The sequence below is a fragment of the Corvus brachyrhynchos genome, unplaced genomic scaffold (genome assembly GCF_000691975.1).
Source record: "Corvus brachyrhynchos isolate BGI_N302 unplaced genomic scaffold, ASM69197v1 scaffold17, whole genome shotgun sequence".
Taxonomy (NCBI): Eukaryota; Metazoa; Chordata; class Aves; order Passeriformes; family Corvidae; genus Corvus; species Corvus brachyrhynchos.
In genome coordinates this window covers 11,745,018-11,751,711 of record NW_008240046.1, presented here as the reverse complement: position 1 = coordinate 11,751,711, position 6,694 = coordinate 11,745,018, and the positions used below count along the sequence as shown (strand labels likewise).

At 36.9% G+C, this 6,694-nt stretch overlaps 1 long non-coding RNA gene across 1 annotated transcript in view; it reads right to left on the bottom strand.

The window, feature by feature from the left end:
• LOC108449128 overlaps window positions 1-4,271 on the bottom strand; it is a 12,627-nt gene extending 8,356 nt beyond the window's left edge. Inside the window, exon 1 of the long non-coding RNA XR_001865247.1 lies at window positions 4,261-4,271. This is a non-coding gene — a long non-coding RNA (uncharacterized LOC108449128). The remainder of the gene's footprint in view (window positions 1-4,260) is intronic.
• Between the last annotated feature and the right edge of the window lie 2,423 nt (window positions 4,272-6,694).

Below are 6,694 nucleotides of genomic sequence, written 5' to 3'. Positions count from 1 at the left end.
TAAAAGGGTTAATCTCACCTCGGCCTTGCAGCTGTGTGGTTTATCGCTGTTGGTCACCCGACCTCTGCCGGACAGCGGTGCCGCTTTGCTGAAATCTTGGCCGCAGTGGGGGGGGCAGGTTCTGAGCTGTGGCCCGGCCCGGCCTGGCCCGAGCAGGGGCCGGCCCCACTGGGCCCCGCACGGGCCCCGCAGCCACCTGTCCCCACACCAGAAATGAGAGAGAGCTTGGGGGGGGGTTGTAGGTCCCAGAGGGAACTGTAAGCACCCCTTAGCAAGGACATCCCTTCCGGGACTATGCTTGCTAACCTATGACACTCATTGGTTAGCAATTCCAATCCCTTGGAATTACAGGAAAATCTAATCCCCTCATAAATTCTCAAGGATGTGTTTTGCAGTACAATACCAGAGAAGAGGGAATGATATCAAGAAGATTATTTTTATATAACAATTTTAATTGCAATATTAATGAGCCTTTTCTGTATTCACTAGACAATTTGGACAGCTAGTTTGTTAAAAAAATTCTCTGAATTAACACTAAGTTACTAGTATATATAATGTAATAATCTTTGACCATAAGAGCATTTTGACTGTTACTCTTGGAGATCTTCTCCTCTACAGTTTGAAAGTTATTCTACAGCTTTCTTACAGCTTTCTTACTGTTGTCACTGAAAGCCTTCTCAAGGGTTCAAAGTATTGTCATTGTTAGTTTATTTCCAGTTATTCTGATGCCACCATTACTCTATGGCTTTTATAAATATTTTGTCCCATGTTTCATTTATCTTTGCTGTCTTAAATTGTCTTCCCTTTAAAATCTATTCTGAATTTTGCAGGATCCCAGCTGTGTGTTATATATCTGTAGAAGGTCTGGTAAAAAGGAAAAGCAAGAAGATTCAACAATGTATATCATCTCATGCAGAGCCATCCTCAAATGAATTTTTTGGTGTTTTTTTTCCTTTTTTAAGCAAATTCAGTATTAGGGATAAATTTAAGTAAAACAGCAACTGCTGGTGGATTTAAAGCATGAACAGAAACTTCAGACCAAAGGCAAATTATTATTCTTTCCCATTGTTCGTTCAAATGTTACATAATGCCAATTATAAGTAATCAAAAGTTTCCTGATTAATGTCAGAGATATTTCAATTGTGTGCCTCATGTGATGGGTACAACTAAGATAAATGCTAGTGATTTAACAAAGCCTTGGAGCTGAAAAAAGTAACCTCAAAAGCTTCACAGAAATTTAGGGCATGGATCTGTGTATGCTGTGCTAATAGCAATCTTGCACATCAATGAAAATCTCAGATGCCTGATAAAAGTTACAAAAGAGAAGACATGAAGAAAAAAGTCAGTGGTAGGAAAATAGCAAGATGAAAGATTTGGAAGTAAAGTTAGATTTCTTAATATGGGAATCCCACTGGTTACTTGCACCTTGTCGGGGATAAAAAAAAATTGAACTGCATGCAAAAACTTTTAAAATACTATAAAAATAGATAATTATTAGCAAAATAGTAGAATTTCTAGCACAGAAATATGGGAAGAACAGACTGAGACTGAAAACTGAAATCTTTAGAAGATTTCATCAGCTTCAGAGCTTCTCCAAGCAAAGTGGAAATTAGCACAAACAGCAGCTGTTTAAAATACAATAAAGGGACAAGACTCCAACTAATGCCAGAAATGGGGGCTCCTTCTGTAAAAATATGAAAATTCTTATTTGTATGATCCTTAAACTGACAAAATATGGTGTTGAGAAAATGTAACTGGGGCGTTGTAGAGCAGAGAGGTCAATAAAAGACAAACCAATCAATACAAAGGCTTCTTTTCAATTTTACTGACTTTCAGTGATTCCTTTTCTGAGACTGAAAAGATGGGAGAATCTTTTTGGTGTAGAGGAAAGGCATTTCGATTACTGCTATTCCAGTAATTGATCTTTCCCCATCTGATTACGAAATTCTTCTGGCCAGCTTCATCCTTTCTGGCACTCTTGTAAGGCTTGTGGGAGTTGGCCAAAATGACTTTAGTTAGCTTGGTAGACTGGGGTAAACAGTATGTACTGTGTGTAAGCTCAGATCGTATTCTGCCAATACAGAAACATGATTCTGTGCAACAATATATTATCCTGCATAATCAAGCATTGCTACTCCTCACTGATTACAGCAGAGCATGAGGGTGCGCATCAGTATGCAAAACATACAATGTTAGGAAACAAGCAGAGCAACCTAATAAGAGTCTAACCTTATCTAGGAGATTGGGTATTCCGAGACAAAAACTACAGCAACAAAAATATGAGATCGAACCATTTGAAGTTTTTTCCACTTCAGGCATTCATTATCAATAGTCTCAATATTTCTCTGCTCACTGTTGTCTGTCTCCTGTGCCTCAGATTTTCAGTGACATTCTCCATGAAAATATCCAATAAGGGAATTTTAATTGCATAGAGAGTAATATTAGGAAAAATATTTTTTCTTTATGAATATTTTCAGCTGACCTGGAATTCTAGATTTGATTCCCCTACAGTCTATCAGTCTAAACTTCCCTGAAAATTACATCAAAGCAAGGGAATAAATATAGATAAATGGCTACAGTTTTGAGCAGGTGAAAACTGGTCAAGCTAAACCAAAATATGGTCATGATCATGGGCCAAAGTATTATTGTGCACTTATATAAGAAAAAGTATCAAAACTGTTTTCAAAATATGTCTGTAAGACCTCTGATTCACCAGTACATTGCATTAAAAATCTCAAATTTTTTGCAAAACAGAATTAGAAGAAAAAATATTGGTTTAAAAAAAAAGAGGATCAGGAAGGAGGAGCATGTTGATGACTTACAGCTGTAGAATAATTTTGCATGAAAAAGAAAAGCAGAAGGTTGCAAGTACTGCCTCAGTCTAAAAAGCTGCTAGGAAGAAAAAAAGACAGCTGAGAATTATTAGAAGTGCAAACACAGTAATATGGATGTCTCCATGTCACATTGTGACACCCCCAGGCATCTGAAAGGACAGAACTATGTCTGACAATTTTCACTGCAGTATCACAGAGCAGAGTGCTACTTACTTTACCCACAGGATGAATTATTGCAGGAAGGTGCTATGCTCTGATTAGCTGAAGTAGCTCCACACAGCCCTGTAGCCTGCAGTGTCAGAACAGGAGCAAAACTCTGATTTGAAACTGATAACTGAACTGGGCTACAGTTTCCTACTGTAGTTTAATGGTCACGTGGGAAATCCTGATTATTATTTGTACCCCTCCTGACCAAATACATGTCTGTCACTGTAAGATCTGCAATGTGTAGTGGCTCGAGCTAGGTATTTTGCTGGCCTATTCTGAAATACTGATTGATCAAAACTAACAGTATCCATAGATGAGAGTTGTGTGTCCACTTGCCCATTTTTTGTGAAAAGTAAAGAAATGTTTTATTTCAAAACTAATTTTCCATAGACATAATTAGAAATCCAAGCCAAATCCAGGCTCAAAAGTTACTAAAAGCAGATCAAAATAGGAATAAAAGTAGCAAAATAAAGATATGCTTATTAAATCAATCCTTAATATGAAATAAAAATGTTTCTGAAAAAAGGAACTGAAGGGCTTGACTGAAGATGAATTTCATGCAGAAAAGTTGATATATTTTTCAGACAGGAAGTTGAAACATTCAATATACAAGAGGCAAGGGAATTACTGACAGCATGATTTACACTTAGCAATAACTTAAAAATAAAACTCAGTGATCCAAATTCAGGCAAAATAAAAAATCTGGACTTAAAAAACCCAAACCATAATGTTTTAATTTAAAGTATCTCTCTAAGCACCAATTTTTATTATGTTTTAACATGACTGTCTTTAGATTTTGGGAGGTCCTATACATAATTTAATATCATATTTACGTTCTGTGTATTTGCAGAGTGCTCTATATCCCATGCATAGTAAGAGATCTGTGGGTTTCAGCTTATGAAATTACTATGTTAATAAGGCACAAATCCTGTAAAGTAACTTTACATCCCACACAGTCTACCACTAAATTCAATCTGGCATTTTGAGTCATCCGACTGGCAAGGCCTAAGATACAACACTGGAAATAATAAAAAGCAATACTCAAGGGATGATCAGCCTAGAAATGTTAAAGCAAGTGCATTGTCTGTACCTGACAGAAACATTTTAATTATGTCTCACATATTATATGTTTCAGCTTGGAAAGGCTTAAAAATTATATATCTAGTAAAAAACCAAAAGTTTCTAAGGATCAAATGAACAGTCTTACTCTGTAGGAGACATCTCTTCATAGAAGAATCTGTATAGAACTAAAATAATAACTTTAACAGCAAAAAAATGCAAGTTTCATGGAATTCAAAATCCTGAGGATAATTAACAGTTCAAATTTTAGCAGAGTTTACTGAAAAATAATGGTGCCTAGCTGCCACTGTAGTAAAAATTTAACTTCTTTAAACGTTTAACAATATTTTTGTGTCATTCCTGTTCATTTGCCTTCATAGCCAGGCAATGTCTTCCCTACTAATCCACCTCCAGTGCCATAGTGACATTCTTATAATGCTGTTGCCAGGTGTCAGTTGATTCACTTGTTGTTCATGTGCAGAACACTAAAAAAAAAGCACTCTTTTTTTTGAGAGAAAGTTACATTTTATATTGTATATATGGTGGATAAATGCATATTTAGTGGAATTCTTAGGTTTAGAAGACTTTTTAGGACACTAGTCTGAAAACTAGTGTCCTAGTGTCCTAAAACTTTCCGCACTTTGGCAAGTGTGGAAATCCAACATTTAAAGCAAAAGGCATTATATGCTGGAAAGTTTCTCTCTACATGGCATTACTTTACAGAGTAATCAGCAATTGATCTTATTCTTTTTTCAGTGAAAAAGGTTAGATTAAAAGCATGAGAAAATATACTCATGATTTTCTTTTTCCCTAAACATGCAGCTTGCAGTAATTACAGGTTATTTTTACTGTCATTGTGCTTTGTGTTTCAATTTAGGCAGCTGTTCAGTTTCAAAACCTTTTGTGAAAGTGTATGAAAGTGGTTCATCAGTTGTAATTTTTCTTTGCCATACTAGGCCATGATACTTTCTAAATGTATGATTACATATCCTTTTGCCTTTGACCCTCTAGTGTGTTTAGTGCAGATGATGCTTATTTGTTGGAGCAGTGTGCTACACATCAGCAACAAGTCTGTGTGACTCATCTCCACTTGAAAGTGCACCATTTCACAAAAAAACTCAGTAATACAATGTTTGGAAGGTGTAATGCAGAATCTGATTCAACATCTCAGTAGGTACTGTAGTCATCCAGTATAGGTAAAAAGGGATGCAACTGGTACCATCTTCCCCACCAGACAATTGCTTTTTTTGAGAAATATTTGTCACTTGGTCAGTCTTAGTGATTTCAAACCTTAGAGCCCAATATGACAAATTGCAGCATAGCAGCAATGAGCTAAGTTGTTCTTCACTTCTGATGCTCCTTATTCCTTGCACATCCGGATCTTTTGCTTAACCTATTGTATTGGTTTTTTTTTTTTTTTCCTTCCTCTTATTCTTGAAAGTAGCTAAAAATTTTGGCTCAGTCATCAGAACAAGGAAAAAATCCAGCCAGAGGCAGACACATGGCATGAAGCAGGTTGGGACAAATTATTGAAAAATGGATGCAGTTATGTGCAAATTAAAGCAGGGTGAAATGCCAAGAAAACTTGAAACTGCTTTGTCCTCCTGTATACAAGGTTATCCAAGGATTGTATGTTGGTTTTGTCTGCATGGCTATTAGGATGCATCTAACACAGGGTGTTCTTAAGAACCTAGGAGAAGTAAAGAGCACAGACTTTTTCTGAATAAGTACAAACCTCAGCTCCTCAAAGACCTCTCATAAGTTTTCACAGAGAAAACAGAAAATGAAAAGGCACAAGTAAGAAGTGGGATAGTACACAAGACAACATATTCCAGATGCCTCTACCCATGCTTATGGTAACCCTTCTGTACAGCTGTGTCCACCTGGATTAACCTTTCTCTGGGCAAGGTGCTCAACTATGGACACTTCAGGCAACCAAAACTATTTCAGTGGCGCCTGCTTATAATAGCGATGCTATTTGTTTCCAGCGTATTCAAACAGAAACATTTCTCTCTAATTCATTTAGTCCCTCTGACACTGCAGGCTGCTGTAGAGATGACCTTCCAATCTGTGTTTATAACCTACTTGGGACTTTGTGGTTTTCTAACCTTCAAGCTGGTTGATGTTACTAATAGCCACAGCTGCTCCTTCACATTCCTTATACCTGCTTCTGAATATATTTTCTTTCTGTGGCGTGTAGGTTTAAAGGATATGATTTAGTGAATTATGGCATTCAACTCTAAGGCCTTTGTGCATAATGAAGATATTTAAAGTATTTTACAGGCTGCACATCTAAACCAGCCACTTCTTGACATATCTGTCCCCAAGCAATGGCCCAAACTGGTGAGCATGTCCTGTCATGCTAGCAGATGGCCATTGGTCTAGACAGCTGAGGGACATGAATTCACATTCAAGTGATGTGAATTCATTCATCCGGGTGTTAAGTGCACGAAACACAGCCAAAAATTTCAAAGAGTTGTATTTCTTGAGGCTTTGTGCCTTTAGTTAAGGAACTGAGAAATTTTAATCTGCTTTTATCATTAGCAAAGCATCCACATTTAAGCACTTGTTGATTTGGTCTTCTAGATGTGCTC